Genomic DNA, 16,764 nt, shown 5'->3' on the forward strand with positions numbered 1-16,764 from the left:
TAACGAGTTTAAAATCTAATGACAACAGCTGTCATTATTAGTTAAATATAGCCATTGTGCCTATGGCAATTAATGACACTTCTGAACATGCAGAAACAAAAAATTCTGAAGTACTTAAAGAAAAGGGAGTGTAAACTTAGCTAACCCAGGAATGTGACCTTGGGCGTAATGTATTTCCCAAATACAGAGGCTTCTGCAACTTGAACAGAAGACGTAATTGAATGGAACATTACGTGTTGTTACTACTAGAACATTAATATTTTAGGGAACTTAGACATTTTCTCTTGTTTCATAAATAAATTTTAGAGAAGTTTGTAATTTGTTACATTATATATAAAAAAAGTTTCAGATTCATTTCTGCATTACTGTGTTGCTCCCTATAAAATGCATTGCTCAGTTTTGGGAATCGTTATTAAAAAGTATTAACTGGGGAAATTATGTCCTGTGATCAATAGGAACAAATATTTTTTGAGATTAAATTTTGGATTTACGAAGTTATCAAAGTTCAATTATACATTTGTTGGAATTTATTTCTAGCAGGATGTGAGAAAAGGGAAAGAAATTAGATTGGGTGTACATATAAATAACACAGTACATATCATACTATATCAGTGTATTTGTATTACCATTTGGTAGTTCCTTTAAGCCTGGAAGTCTATTCATTTTTATTATCGCTTAAAGAAAGTTTCTTATAACTCTATAAATCTTGTTATGCAGTGATGATGTAAAACAGTCGAGAGTGAAGGACATAGGTGATGGGAAAACAAAAAAACTGAGCAACTATGTTTTGAAATAAGTTTATTGTATTGAAAAATGTATTTAATGTTTATACATTACCTAGATTTAGATCATGAATCATCAGTTCAGTATTTAGATAGAGAATTTCAAATTAAAATGTAAGTGCTCTGTGAATCTGTATTTGTAATTCTGTAAGCCACATTCATCAACCTTATTAGCAAACTCCTGTGATAGCATATCACTCGGAATCCTTATACTGCAGGAAGGGATTACATGAAATAGAGATATGAACTATAATTCTGACATTTTGAGATGATTTTAAAAAATTTACAACCACTTTAGTTAGCACTAGCAATACCAAAGTTACCATGTGTTTTGAGACAGTTACTTCCACTTAGGTAATGCACTTGTATGGGGCTGCTGAATCATGGCCTGAACCTCTGATTGATCACCTGAGGTGAGCAATGAGTCAGCCAGGGGAGCACAGGTGAAAGCAATTCACCTGTGCTGCAGGAAGGGGTGGAGCCTGGCTGCACCTCTCCTAGAGCCATTTAAGAGCTGACTGCCAGTAGGGAAGGATCTCTCTGGAATCCGCTCCATTGGAGTTCATCTTGCGAGCCCAGGACAGGGTGAGTGACTTTCTCTCATTACTCCAATATAAATTATATTAGCCAAGCTCCTGGATATATAAAATATATATATAATATATATATATATATATATATATATATATATATATATATATATATATATATATATATATATATATATAATATATATATAATATACACACCATCTGTATGTCCATTGACTATACAGCACTCTATCTGCAGGTCTAACAGTAATTTCAGTTTGCTGAGTTCATCTTCACTTTTTGTACCAAAGTTATTGCTGATCTTGTTTAGACATTTCAAAACTAACATTAAGCACAATACCAAACAATTACTGTGATTCTTTTTCCCTTTATGTTAGTTAAATTTCTCATGCTGCATCTGTGACTGCTTTATCATGTCCTTTCACTGTGCCTCTATCAGAATCTCTGTCTCTCCCTCTCTTTTCTGTGTAGGGTGCTCTGAAAGTAAGTCCTCCTGTTTGTTTCCATGGAAATGACAACACTATTTGATAAAGCAAATTCTTAGCTACAGAGCACTATTTTTCAATGTTGTCAGCTCCATTTGCTGTGCGTTTTCACTAGTGTTGAAGAAGAGTGTGCATGCCTCACTCGTACAAATCTGTACCATTGGAGGTGACCCAGTGTTTAGCAGTTGATACAATATCACCGTTGCTAGGAAAATGTTGCCCATGCAGTCCATCTTTTATTGGCCTGAACAGATGAAAGTCAAGAGGTGCTAAATCTGGACCATCTAAGGGGTGCAGTAGGGCAATCCTGCCAAGATAAGCAATGTAATCCACAGTCTTCAAACTGATACGGTGCCTGGCATTATTGTGTATTTCTGCACAAAGGAATTCAGTTCCACACCTTTCCTTCATCTGCACTTCTGTGCCAGATGCCACTTTGTCAGACTGCCCTATTGCTGCCATTTTTTGCACAGCAACAAAATGTAATGGAATATTGGTGATTGAACTTCTACTGTTGTACCACCAACATCTGCCACTGATGTTGTGGGACAATGTAATGAAATAGGAGGTATTATTTTCAGAGCAGCCTTCATATGTCTTGCTAGTGGATTCCTGGTTTGTGAACCCAAGAAAAAAATGTCATACTTCTCAAATCAGGAAGGATCATGGTGGCATAAGGATGTGCAGCTGCATTAATGTTCTGATAATTTCAGTTAGCAAAAGTAATTTAAATAAGGGAGCACAAAGACACTCAAGTGACTGATTTTATGTCTACATTGCTCTGAAACAGTGAAAGCATCCTCACTGCCTTGTAGTGACCGCTCTCTGTGCGTGTAACAGACTCACTGACGTCTTGTTCAGCCCTGGCTAGGAACAGTGGTCATACTTAGCATTTTTTGTCCATTTGTATCTTAGAAGGCTTATTCCTGTTGTGTTTGAAGCCTCCCTGCAGGCTTATATGGTAGAGCATAGACAAGCTTGACTTTGAGAGTAATTCTCCCACCAACCCTAAGGGGTATTTTAGATATAACCTTAAAGGGTAGGCAAAATGTATCTTCATCACATTCTTTGGCTTAGGCAGCAGTAATCTTCCTAAATTTGCCTTAGGGCATCTATGTGCTCTTATCGTTCAAGGCCAAGCAGTCTGTGTCGGTTTCACCTTCTGTCATCTTTCGTTATAATTTCAATCAGCTGCCGGTTCTTTTCCAAGTATCAGTCTGCTCAGGAAGAAGTCAAACTACCCTTATTAATGTTGATACCTAAACAGAAAAACATTCTTTTACGTTTAACCTCAGCCAAGCAGTAACGCTTCCTTGTATGAGAAATAGCACATAATATTTGTCCAATAAAATGAATTCATTGGTGTCCTATCCAGTATCACAGAATAGACTTAGATTAGGTTTTGTCAATGCATGTTAGAGCTCGCTCATCCAAGGGAAAGCCTTCTGAAACATTTCTGAAAATAAACCCATTTGAAAAATTTGTGGATGACAATCAATCCATCTTTTAACTCACTCGTGTCAATTAGTTGAGGTCTTAAGATCTGTTTTCCAATGTTAGTAGACATGTTTTTCTACCAGTAGGTAAACTGGTCTTAACCATCTCTTTGTTAAAAGATCTTTGTTTTCTGGATAGGTCAAGTGTATATGTGATTCAAGGTTTGCTGTTCATGTTAATTTTGAGATACATCTTCAGTGCTGCAGTCACATACCACTTGGAACCGGTAACGATAGAGGTGCCAAGAGCTAATCAGGCCATCTTATATGCTGAGGGGAAACGGTGTTCTACCTAATTAACCAAAACAATCTTTTTACAAAAATCATGTTCATAAGAAAAATATCTTCGTAAACTGTTATTCATGGACTTGAAACTTTCTATAAGTGGTTGATATCCTTTGATGCTTGAGCATGTGATTTTAAAAAATGTTTAGTTGAAACTTCTTGTGATCGTGTGCAACTTTTCAGGATTCCTTTTTCTAAGATGGAAGAAGCAAAAAAAAACCATCGTGCTTCTTGTATGAATAATAAATCGGTAATAATGAACACTTCCTAGTTGTTCAGTAAGGACTTAAACGCACAAGGTTGTTAATTGCATTCAGTGCAGTCTCTGCATTTCTCAATCTAGCATTGTTAATTTAGCCATTAGAGGCAAGAACCAGTGCTGTTTGTCTGCATTCTAACTGATGTTCTAGTTTTGTGTATGCTGAGTGAAATACTATTTGGAGTCTGTCTATTTACTACTGCTGGTGATGGCAAAGTCCTTTGATGCTGAAACCTGATCAATGACAATGGGAATGCTTTGAATTTTAGCAGCTGATTTCTAACAAATTAATATAATGTGCCCATGCCAATTGGATTTCACGGTGGCTACAGAATACGTTCCAGACAACCGTAAATGTATGTGTGCTGCTTGAAAGTTAAATATAAGACAAAATTTGTAAATTTACAAGGAAAAAAGAAGTGCTCTGGAGAAAAAATCAGGAAAATTATTTCTATGTTATATCTGTGTTAACAAGTACAGCACATAAAAATCAGATCTGTGAAACAAAGCAATTAGTACAAAGTAACTTAGATCCACACTACACAATTTAAGAGATTTTACTCTGTGCTAGCTCTTGTCTATGCAAGGGACTTATGGAACTGCTTAGAGTAAAATGTTTACTCACCCAAATCAGTTTGCGTACTCTGAAACATTTCTGTGATGTGAATCCAAGTACATTAAGTGGAAGCTATAAGCTCCTCAGTATTTGTTTAAATTAGGAAGTTAACGTAGGTGCATCCTTGTGGAGGGAAACATACTTCACTAGTTTGTAAATGCCTCAAACTAAAACTTATTTACTTATTGAGAAATAACTTCGGTTACAAAATGACCCCCACTGGATTAATAGTTTTGTAAATGCACATCCTCAGTCATGGTAAATGACTGTACCAGAACTCAGTCTAGTAATGTTATCTAATTTGCACTGAGGATCTGATCCATTGACTTTAGAATCCACTGTGAAGTTTCATATGTTGACAGTCACAGAGGAGATTTAACAGAGAAACTAATCCATGGTTTACTTTTTTATTTTTATTACATTCATTGCCTATATCAGTGTTGGTGGAACACTAAACAGTGTTTTGTCTTAGACCAGCAAATCATCATGAAATCTGGGCTGCTTATATTTTTGTGGCTTCAAGAATCCATATCTGTTAATGTAATCAACATATGCGCCGTATTTAATAAGAAGGTAGCCTCATGATATAAATGATAGCCTCATGATATAAAGCAAGTGGGCTCGTGATATAAAGAGTTGTGAATAGAAACAGTTTTTCAAAAGAACTGTCATGCACCTACATAGTTCAACTTCAGTAGTAGCAGTATGAGACTTAGATTTTTGAACATATGTACATGGATACATTCCATTAATGTCAATTGCAATTACAAAACTAAGGATCAAATTTTTAACTGAGTCATCTCATTCCCATTAATTTGAGTGAACTTAGATTATTTAATAATTTTTAAAGGCCACTAGTTCTTAAGTTTTGAATGCGTTATTATCAGTAAAATGTTTATTGCTGCAGTATTGCTAGATCCTTCCTGTTCATATTTTGCGTGCAATGTACAATGATATTCTTTAAAGATTTAATTGTAAGTGCAATTTGTGCAGAGCGCTACACCACTTAGAGGTCAATTTCTAGTGTTCAGAAAAGAGGGAAACAAACAGTTAATGTGAAATAAGGTGTCATCTGTATGATGCAGTGTCAGATATGAAATTCAAGTGATGTATGAGAGGGTCAGCCTTAATTTTTCCAAAGCAGAGGAAATGAGAGGCACTTCATTTTTGTAGGTGAGAAGTGAAATGTTCCTCTCCGCTCACTGAAAGAGGCATGCTAAGGTGAATTTTAATTATGACTAAATTGTGGTATTACTCTTTCATACCCTGAACATCTGTTCCCTTCAGGAATGATGATTTATGCAGGCTATCACTGCAGACAGCTTGCTACAGCTTATGTCATGGTTAGTAAGATGCCGGTGGTACTATTTCAGAAAATACCAGCATCTAAGGGAAGACAGGCCAGTGTGTATTTTTAAGATAATACGGAAAGGGGAGCGTGATATGTCCATTTTTCATTTTGAAGCCCAATATTGACTTATTTTTTCTTTTTCTTTCAGACCATCTGTCATTAATGAGGAAAGTAACTCGGATAGTGAATGACCTGGTTCTTCACAATGGTTTCAACAAAAAGAAAATGAAGGTGTCGTTTCCAGCTGCATGTAGAAAATTGTTGACAAGAATTCTGACAGATTTACAGTATTTAAGAACTGCATAGGGCAGGATAATTCTGAGACTATTGCATCCCGAAATCAAATTGAAAAGGTAACCTTGGTTTATTAGCATGTCTGAACGCATCTCCAAATTACCTTCATTGCTACCACTGGTTTATTGTTTTCTTGTAACTATACATTATTTAAAAAAACAAACAAACAAAAAAACCCACTCTTTTCCAAGGCTTTGTAATTCAATTCAATGTAACTGGGGTTATATTTATGCTCTTATATAATAAGGAAAGTAAGGAAAAATTCTCTCAGTGAACGTTCTTCCCTGATAGCCCTCCTGCTCTTTAACCTACACTTCTTTACCTAGAAATCAGCCTTGCTAATGATTATGCCTATTTTTGTGTGTACTAACAATACGCGTATCTGAGGATTTATTACCAAGGAATATTATTTCTAAGTTTATCTGAGGCATGGGTTATTTGAAAATACAGCCAAGTTTGATTAGGCTAGGCATTTAATTATAAATATTCTGTAGCTAAAATATCTGTCTTGAAATATATCACGCTGTAACCATATAACGAAGTATTTTGAAGTTACACTCTATGCAATTTTTTTTTTCATCTATAATATTCTTTGGTAATTCAATAGGCTTTAGGGTAATACACTCTTTTCAGGTAAGCCTAGAAGGTTGAATAATAATACTTCTACATTCATTGTGATAAGTATAATTTAAAATACACAGATCAAACTTGTACATATTCCCATACACTGGAGCAAGAAGATTCACCAGTGATTTTTAAACATCACAACAAATCAGTAGCTTGATAAACAGTTAATCAATCTTCGTCTTTTTTCCATGGGGATGTTTTTGATCTAGACCATTAATTATTGAACTGTGGTCTACGAGGCCTTAATTCATGTAATGGGTATCTAAAAAGCAACTGAGGCTATAGTTTTGAGCACGTTTCAAGTCAGTGTACTCCAGCACTGTTGTTCAGAGAAGCTGTCTTGGCCTCCAACATTTTTATCCAATCATTGTAGACCTTCTGCAGCTCCGTGGGCAGCAAAAGGGTTTTGTTCCATCATTCAGAGAACCATGTAGGTGAGCTGATGTAGGTAAAAGATAAACCAGTTAAAATTGTCAGTTTTAAGTAGGTATAGTTTCTAGAACCTTGTTCTCTGCACAGCCCCAAAATGCTTTTGCATCTTCTCTGAAAGACAAAAATTCTTTGGAAAATTCTTGTCTGTACTTCTCAGTGCAGTGAAAGGAGAACTAAAGCCGAAGTTAAATGTTTATATGCAATTCACATTTGCATTTTATACAAGCATCCAATGGAAGATGAATGTATTTCATGCTAAAAACGCATATCATTATGGAGTTCATCTGGAAATATTAATAACTGTGTTTACAAAATTTGAAAGAAGAGATGAGAGAGATTTTTTTTGTATCCGTTGCATGTTTGGAGTGGCATGAAATAATTTTTCTGTTCTGTTCAAGTTGAGAAAATTTCTGAAGTAGTTTTAGTGAGTCTTTTCACCTTCTCAAATGTTTTTTTTATTATTTTTTTTTTTTAAGACAGACTAGAATTCGAAATGGGAGACTCGAATACAGGCTCAGATTCTGTTTTGTTCTGTTTAGAATCTGGTTTTACCACATAAATTTGAGATGAGCATTTTCAGCTGCACATCTGCCTAGAAAGCTAAGGACCATTAGTTGGAAGGAGTCGGAAACTACAACTACTGGAGGACTTTGAGTTCACTTAAAGAAATTGTGTTATATGTTCTCCTGTTTCCTCCTTTGCCAAAAAATGAGTTCTGAGTTAAATTAGAACTGCTTCAGAAATACGGCATTTGGACCGAAGTAAGACAAATTTGTGGGAAAATGAGCAACAGGGAGAAAATGTGCTCAATTTTAGCATTTACTAAACTAATAGAATTTTATATATTACTTTGCTTTTGTGTTCTTTATAAGCATCTTGAAACAGGCAGTTTAGGACATTCCACTGACTCACTTGAAATAGGAAAGATAGATGAATAATGTCATTAGGATTTTCCACTTATCTTTTCAACGATTTTCATTAACAATGAATTTCTCTTGGTCAAAGTTTTGTCACTTCTGTCATCAAAATGTAGCATGTATGCTATTTATCTTAGACCTTATTCTTGAAATTATTTCACTAGCATTCTTTCAGTGACAGTTTCTGCTTTAATCATAATGCCAATAGTGTTGATTCACCTCTTTCATAACATTTGCATTAGTATCCCACAATATAAAAGCTGCTATTGTGCATATTCTCCAGTATTGTGATTTCTGTACAATCTAAACCAAGACAATTCAATACAATTATTTTAAAGAACATGTAGCAAAGCAATAGTACTTACAAGGCTGTAGTACACGTCTAAGGTGACTTGCGACTTCATGTTACTCAATCTGAAAATCTGGTTCAACATAAAATCTTAATAGTGTGATACTTCTCTCTAAAACTGCAGCTCTGATACATGACTAGGAAAAAACAGAATATGGATGTTGAAATTAAGCAATTGTTACATTTCTAGAGATTAGCGTATCTTTTTATTGAAACTGCATGATCTGTTCAAAATACGTAGCTAACATAAAGGGGTAGTAGGGACATGCAGCCTGTTTTTTTCCTGCAGCACCCAGTGTTATTCATGTGCAGTAGCAGACCATACACTTCGCACTGCTAACAAGTCTTTTTCTCAGGTCACCTTTCTGAAGTAACTTTTAAGTCATTGTCTTGTATTTCCACCGTGATTTTAAATGGTCTGTGAAAGCACATTTTAAAAAACTACACAGAGTTTTCATCTTTTTGCATAGCTAAGCTAATTAGAAATTAATAGCAGTTTTCTTTCTATACCTTGTAACATGTAGGTGTCAAGTATCAGAGAGGGTTTAGTTACTCTTGTTGATTTCCTACTATTTCACTTTTTAAAAAACACTTAACATTTTGTTTTAACTTCTGGAACTGTTGTAAAAGTAACTGTTACTTTTTTCCCAAGGAGAACTGGGAATATTTCATTTAATGTGTTCCTCAGAAATTTACATATACACATCCATATTTTAGTATACATATAGTCATTACCGGAAATCAAAGGAATCAACATCTGCACATTGAATTTTATGTGGATTGTAAGCTGTCCTCCAAAGACGTTTTGTTCTCCAAGTGATTAATATTTAAACTGTAGCTGTTTAGAATATACTTAGAACATATTCATACTGTGATGGGGAATTAATCGTTTTTCTTAATAAATTTTTAATAAACTTAATCTGAATTATTTGTAGTAACACTCCTTTTTTTTTTCCCTAAGTTTTAAGTGATTGAAAACTGAGGATGAATTTTAATTCTCACGTAAGATAGTACTGCAATATATGTGGAGACATCACTGGCAATATTATGAATGGTAAGTAGAATTTTTAGGACAGGTTTTTGCTTTACCACAGCTAGAACTTAGAAAAGCGAATCCGGCATTATTTCTTATGTCCTTTCTGTAGGTTGGTGCCCTTAATGTGAACTAAAAAATGCAGTAATAAGCTGCAGCAAGAGTCAGTTTGTTTTCTGCACTTCATCCTACATTTAACTTCAATTTCTGTCTGAGATTTTTATCCTAAGATGTGGAATTCAATAGATGTGTCTTGTTTGATAGATCCCGTAGCTTGAGTAATGTTTTTCTTCTTTATCTGGCTAAGATCATAATTATGAATTTAGAAGCACGTTTCTGTGGAGCTTGTATCTTTCGTATTCTCATAGAGATACAAAAATAGGCTCTATGTCTACTATCAAGTATTGTGTGCTACATATTATTTTTCTCCTCATGCTTCTATTTTCAATTATTAGAAGAATATATTTTAATTGATTTCTTATTAGCTCGTCTAGTCAAACCAATTTAAAGCACTATATATGATGTAATGTAATGTTATGTAAGCTCTACATTATTGTAGATGTATTATAGTAGATAATGCCTACCAGTATACGTGCAATATATTATTGCATATTATCATCTGTATTATTTAATACTAACAGAAGAGGTGTATATTTTACATTAAAATTTAATATTTAAATAGAACTTAGTGCTCAGTTCTAAGTTCCACTTAGCTTTGTAAAGTTCTAAAACTCCATTGGAAGGCACAACTGAATCTATAGAATTTATTTGACATGCAGAATATAGTCCTTTGTAAACACCTTAGTCTATTCTGTATAGAAGGCTCGCTACAAGGAGGCAAAATGGAAAGATTGTTGAATAGGTCTGTCAAATGTGTAGCTGCTGACATGATGTGTTGTAGTCAGGAGAGCGTTGGCACGGTGTTAAGTTCCATCATAAGGCATCCTTACCTGACTAAGTAGTTTGGAGTGCATAAAAATGATATGAGATCAGTTTTCTTCCTCTTTCTGGCATACTATCTTGCAGCGTGCTTATCTGGCTGAATGAAGAACAGCACCTTTTATTCTTAGGTAATAACTCTGAACAGAATCTGGAGTTGCATGGCATGGTATGAAATCAGAATATATCCCTTCTTACACAGCGTTTTTTATAACTGTAATCCATTAGGAGTAAAATTTTGCCTGAATAAAAGAAAGATGCAGCTGTGGCCTAGCAAAAGTTTCCTCTCATTTTCACCAGGATCTCTGTCTACCTTCTCCATAAATTCTGTTCTTATTGAATCTGGCAGTACGCATTGTTTCTTTTCTTCATACAGGTCTTAAAGAACTTTTGCACATGAGAACTACTGTAGAAGGATGGTTAACTAGGCAGACAGGAATGCTGTAAAATTCAACAAATGGAAATACTAAGTCCTGCAGGTGGAAAGGTATAATGCCATCCACCTGGCTGGAGAGCTAAATAACTGGAAAGCAGCTTTTTAGGAAAGGGTTTGAGTTCCATTGAGCATAAAATTAGCCATGAGCCAGCAATGCACCCTTGCAGCAAATGCCAACAGCATCCTGGGCTGTATTTCAATAGCATCATGAGCTGGTCAAGGGAGGCAGTTCTTCCTCTGTTTGCACTACTGCAAAATCTGCAGTGTTATCCCCAGCTATGGTTTCCCTAGTATGGAAAAGATGCAGACACATTTGAGTGGGTCTAATGAAGGGCTACAAAGATTATTAAGGGACTGGAGGACTTTTCTTAAGAGGCAAGGCTGAGAAAGCTGTGACTGCTTAACCGCAAGGGATGAGTGAACGTGGTTCATACCAGCATGCATCAATATCTGATAGTAGGAGAGTAAAGAAGATGGATCCAGATTACTCTCCATATTCAGTGAATTATCAGCAATGGACATAAATCCAAGTGCAGGAAATTCCATTGAAACATAAGAAAGGAATTTCTACTGTGAGGATGGTCAGACACTTTGCTCAGAGAAACTGTGGAGTCTCATGCTTGGAGATATTCAGATTAGCACCAAGCAAAAGCCTGAGCAATCTGCTGTAGCCCGACTCTGCTTTTAGCAGAGGGGCTGGACTAGACAATCTCTAGAGGTCCTTTCCAGCCTCAAAGCTTCTTTGGTCCTTTAAAGCTCACAGGACCAAAGAGATGAGGACTGGAGTAGTGCATCAAAACCAGCTGTTCTGAAGAATATTGAGTGAACTGTGAATTTTCTTGACTCTTTGTTTTCTGATTGTTGCAATTTCATCTGGAGGTTTCTGTACTGGCTTCAACACTTAAGATTTTAGAAGAGAGAGGAGGAGAGGAGCTGGATGCTAGTCACAATTTAAGAAATTAAATAGCTAGCAGAATTATTGGTCTTCATAAAATATTTCCATGGGCTTGATAAAACCCTTCCATGTGCCACAGCTCCTTATAGTAGTGTGTGAAAGCTTCTCAGTGTGAATTGTGAGCTAAGAAAACCATCATGAGTTCCATTAATTAAAAATGACTCTAATTAAATATTTCAATATAAAAACTTGAACTCAGCAAGGTTCCTCAAATGATAATGTGAAGATGCTTCTTGTGAAAAGAGGGAAAAAGAGACAGAATTTTTATCAGAACTTTTATTATTATTATTATTATTATTATTATTATTATTATTATTATTTTATTTTGGGGAAAAAAAGCAGCTTTTTCATTCAGGATTGATTCCAGAGTTCCTCTGGAATGTTGTGTTGAACTGAGGCCTCTCAAAAGACCTTAATCCAAAAGTTTGTGCATCAGCTAGATTGTTGTAGATTTACATTCATCTGAATAGATATTAAGCAAAAAGAAATAAAAAATCACATATGACCTTGGATGCAATTGCACTGAACTAAAGAATCTCTGTCTTAGTGGCTATAATCATCAAATATATGCACAAATTTATAAAAGCAGTACACTTGTTTAGCAATTATTTTTCTGCATTTCTCTTAAATTAGTTCAGTTTTTAGTTTTGTCTCTGAACTTCAGCACAAGAGCAGATGGAAAACCTAGTTGCAAGCTGTATGTGACTAGAATCATTAAATCAATCAATGGAAAAAAGTTGGTATATTTTATTCTGATGGAATGGAATATACAACAGAGGAGGTAATATAGTACGGTATATATAGTGAGGCTTCTGTTGCAGAAACAGAACATTGTGAGCGTTTGATTCTGATGTACATTACCTTTCTTGTTCTGTCGGAGATACTGTAATGTGATTTTTCTCCTGCAGGCCATCACAAGTTGTCACTTCTGGTTGTTGAAGGCTTGGGTTTGCTGTGGTCCCATACACAGCTGTTTGTAAAGTCACAAGCCACGTTACAGTGTCTGGTAACGTGTCTTTCTTGCAGATGAGTGGATGGAGAACTAATATTGAGACTACTATAACTCTCTTCTTTTGTCTGGAAATATAATTTCCTATTCTTTATTTTTAAAATTATGAGATTATTATTCTGTATTTTAAGTAAAACTTTGCTCAGTTCTTATTAATCTGAGTCATGCAAATGACTTAACATTTGGGTAGTATCATTAATTAAGAGGACAGTCGCTTCATTCCTAGCCTATTTTTACTTTTGCGTAGTAAGTTATTTGAATCTATTAATTTTCTATGCTGACTTGTTATAAACTATTGTAGTTAAAAAAGAGAGAGGGGGGAAAAAAAAAGATGTGCAGGGTGGTAGAACTGAAGAGAGAGGCATAAAGTGTATTGGAAAACTACCAAATGTCCCCTGCAAATGGACCCTATTCAGAATCAGTAAGCGTATGATGAGTGAAGTGGTTTTGAATATCGCCTTTAGATTCCATGCTGTTACAAGGCCAGCCCTGAACATGGCAACTCTTATTTCCACACACAGTACCTCTTCACTCTCAATTTAACCCAAAAATCTGATGAACCCATTACTCCATACTTGATTTCATGGAACAAGGAGTAGATATAGTTACAAATGATCAATCACAAGCCTTGAACCAAAGCAGCAAGGCATTAACAATTCACACCATTTCGGTCCACTTGCTCAAGCAGAAGATGTGCCAGCATATTTAATGCACAGCTACTTCGTTCAGTTCAAGAAAAGACATGACTCATGCTCATTTTAGGAACTGAAGAGACTTCATAGGTTTTCATGCCTACTAACCGCTGAGAGTTAGAGTTTGCACTTCTAAACAATTAATATAACCAGGTGTTCTGTAAAGGTCACAGATAGAGGTAAGTTTGCAAACTAAATTTTGCTCCAGTTAAAAATGGAGGGATGACTTGGGAAGTGGTTTGCACGATAAAGCCAAGTTCTGTTGTACAAATTTGTATTGTACAATCCACATCTTGTTCAGCAGAATTGTAACGTTGTAGACCCCACAGGCATATGCCGTCAATTTAATAGGATCACTGAAAAAGCAAAGCAGCTGTGAAAGATTGCTGTAAGTACAGCAATCGTGTACTTGTCATTCTGTTCAATGGTGGAAAAATCCAAATTCGGATAGGCATCAGTATTTAAGAAAATGACTGCTAACGCGTCTCTCCTAAGTACCTTAGGGACAATGCAATTTGACATACAGCATGTAAACAAAAGTATACAGCAGCTGTTAGATTAGTTTTTGTTTGAATAAAAATACACTGACATAATATAAAAAACACAGGAAACCTCATTTTCTCCATCATTCAGTTTCCGTGCTTAAACCACACATTTGGTCGGTACATGCCAGTTGCCATGGACAGATGGTTGTGTGATGGAAACAGTGAAGCAGAGTGTATGGTAGCACAATCTCGTGGCCTCCGTCTAGTGTGACAGTGTAGAGCACATATTAGAAGTACCTTCAGAAAAGGCCTGATGTCAAATGAGTTTAATAAAAAAAAATCTCATATTTTGATCACATGGAAAAGCTTTTCCAGTAATGGGAAAGATATTACTGATTTTTGATACTGTCAATTTTGAAAAAAACACCACATGCTCAAAAAGATCCTTTTACTGTTCTGGGCTATTTGCTACGATAAATTGATGTAAAAAAAATGTCTCAAAGTAATGTCATGAGCTTTAGAAGAAAGTTAATAAACTTTATTTTGGGATATTTGTTTTTATTTTTTGGAATCCTCTTGTGAAGATTCCAAATTACCCAAGGATGATTTTCCCATTCTTTCACTTAACTATCTGCTCCCCCTCTGCTTGCTTTTTGTGGAATTTGAAATCTCTGGATTTTGTTTTTTGGGAATTTTTTTTTTTTTTTTTTAAGAAGAGTGTAAAATTGCACTGTAATGAAATATTTTCTTTTTCATGTGCTATTAACTCAAAAACATCAATGAGGAAGGTTTCCTTCCTTTACAGTCTATTTCATTTTCTGGTCAAGGACTTTGTCTTAACGCTCTCTCTCATAATTTCCCTAAGAATCTCAGAATACTGTCTCTAGCTCCTGAGAGACACACGTCACGGTGAGTCATTCTTAAACCTTATTTAGATACCTCATACACTTCCTTTCTAAGGGTTAACCCTTGACTTCTTTTCTGTAGGTAATACACTGTTACTGAACTTCATAATCCTACTTCCCAGTCAATGTTTGCAATGTTTGTGATGTTCATGGGCTATGCAACACTTAAGAGTAGATTTGCAAATCTTTGGGAATTTTAGCCTGTAAATTCTTTTTGCCTTAGTGTGTATTTTGTTTGTATAAAACCATGTCATCAAAGCGGTCTTGTGGAATTGAGAAGTATTTTATGAATTCATTGTGAATATTATTATTACTTTTTTTGCCAAAAGGATATTATTTCAGACATGTACCTTCTTTGAGTGAGTAACCAAAAGGACAGAAGCCTAAAAATGGTACTTGAACACACTATATAATTGTTGGCTGATATCTTAATGTCTAGGAATGTCTAGTCTAGTCTAGTCATCAGTCATAACTAGCTCTTCATTTAAAATTATTACTCTTGCATATCTACATCAGTTCCAAATGTGAACAACTTAACTGTTCCTAAGCTAGCAACAGTGTTGTTTTTATTTTTTTTAATTTGGAGTGTATTTTCTGAAATTATAAATCAAATATCCAGAGCAATAAATTTAAGGACTATTTTAGTAAAAGTATAATCTTTTGAAATGGCTTCCTCGCTGTTCAACCTCATTCTTCCTTTTCTGCATGTTTTTCTACTTCAGTGAATGCTTAATAACTTAAATATTCTTTATATCTTGAGTTTTTAAAAGGAGATCAAAAGAATGTGAAAAAGTTAAAATAAAAAAAAAAAAAAAAATGTTTGAGGTTACAAATCTGGAAACATAAAAGCATGAAATGAAGCCAATAGCGTTATGGATAAAAAGAGCTGATTTTTATGTAAAAAAAAAAAACTATTGCTTATGCAAAATTAATTGGATTTGCTACTCGTTGTGATTGACTAAAAGGCAATTTGGGTGTTAGAAATTTCTGAAAGAGGTTACAATATGAGTCTTTTCACTTGTGAGCCATTCTAGCAAGTTCTGGAACCATCCCTTCTCTGTTTTGGAAGCATGCGCTACCTTCAGAGGTGAATAAGCACAATCTCATTATATTTACCTTGAAATTATTTGTGATAAAATTATAGTGTTATAATTAGTCTTCAGATGTAACATGTAATTCCTATACACACTTTGACACAGCTGTGTTTCAGCCTGCTTGCAGACTCAGAAAAACAGCACTACTTGTGCTTATCTGATTTTCTGTTTGTAAACTTATGGCAGTGAAAATCAAAGCAGTGAATGGAAACCTCGTTCGCTGACGTTTTTGGTGGAACTTCCAGAAAATTCACTGAAATCAGGTTTCTGTCTTTATAATTGGTTTGAACAAAGTATGAGTCAAGCCCCATCCCACGTGACATGAAATATATATTTAGTTCTGATACTGCTTACTTAGGTCTCAAATAAATTCACTCATGTTTTCCTGCTCAGACCTCATTCATGACTTCATCTTTATCTTCTTAATTTTGTGTCTGACTCCAGTGTTAGAGAGTAAGTGCATTATTGAAATAGTCTGGAAAAATATGAGTTCACTGACTTCTGCTGGAGATGTTAACTTAGTATAAGGAAGCTATCAGGACTACTTATGTGAGCATGAGTTAAATGGCTGGTTAAATAATAAGATATCACAAAATTCTGGAAGTCAGAAGACTTAGTTTTTAACATAACTTAAAAAAAAAAGAACTTGTGTCTTTCAGTAAAATAAACATGGTTTTGATTAGCTGTATACTAAATTCATTCATAAAATAGATTCACTTAAGCAAATTACAGTAGTAATTATTTTTGAAGATGGGTTTAACTGTAAGTTTCA

General features: G+C 35.0%; 1 long non-coding RNA gene across 2 annotated transcripts in view; it reads left to right on the forward strand.

Annotated features, from left to right (window-relative positions):
* Nucleotides 1–16,764, forward strand: part of LOC146544202 (uncharacterized) — a 182,105-nt gene that overhangs the window by 21,561 nt on the left and 143,780 nt on the right. For both annotated transcript variants that reach the window (XR_014883325.1, XR_014883326.1), the window contains exons 3-4: nt 5,974–6,178; nt 9,406–9,498. This is a non-coding gene — a long non-coding RNA (uncharacterized LOC146544202). The remainder of the gene's footprint in view (nt 1–5,973; nt 6,179–9,405; nt 9,499–16,764) is intronic.

This window comes from Meleagris gallopavo, chromosome 5 (assembly GCF_905368555.1).
Source record: "Meleagris gallopavo chromosome 5, MGAL_WU_HG_1.1, whole genome shotgun sequence".
Classification (NCBI taxonomy): Eukaryota; Metazoa; Chordata; class Aves; order Galliformes; family Phasianidae; genus Meleagris; species Meleagris gallopavo.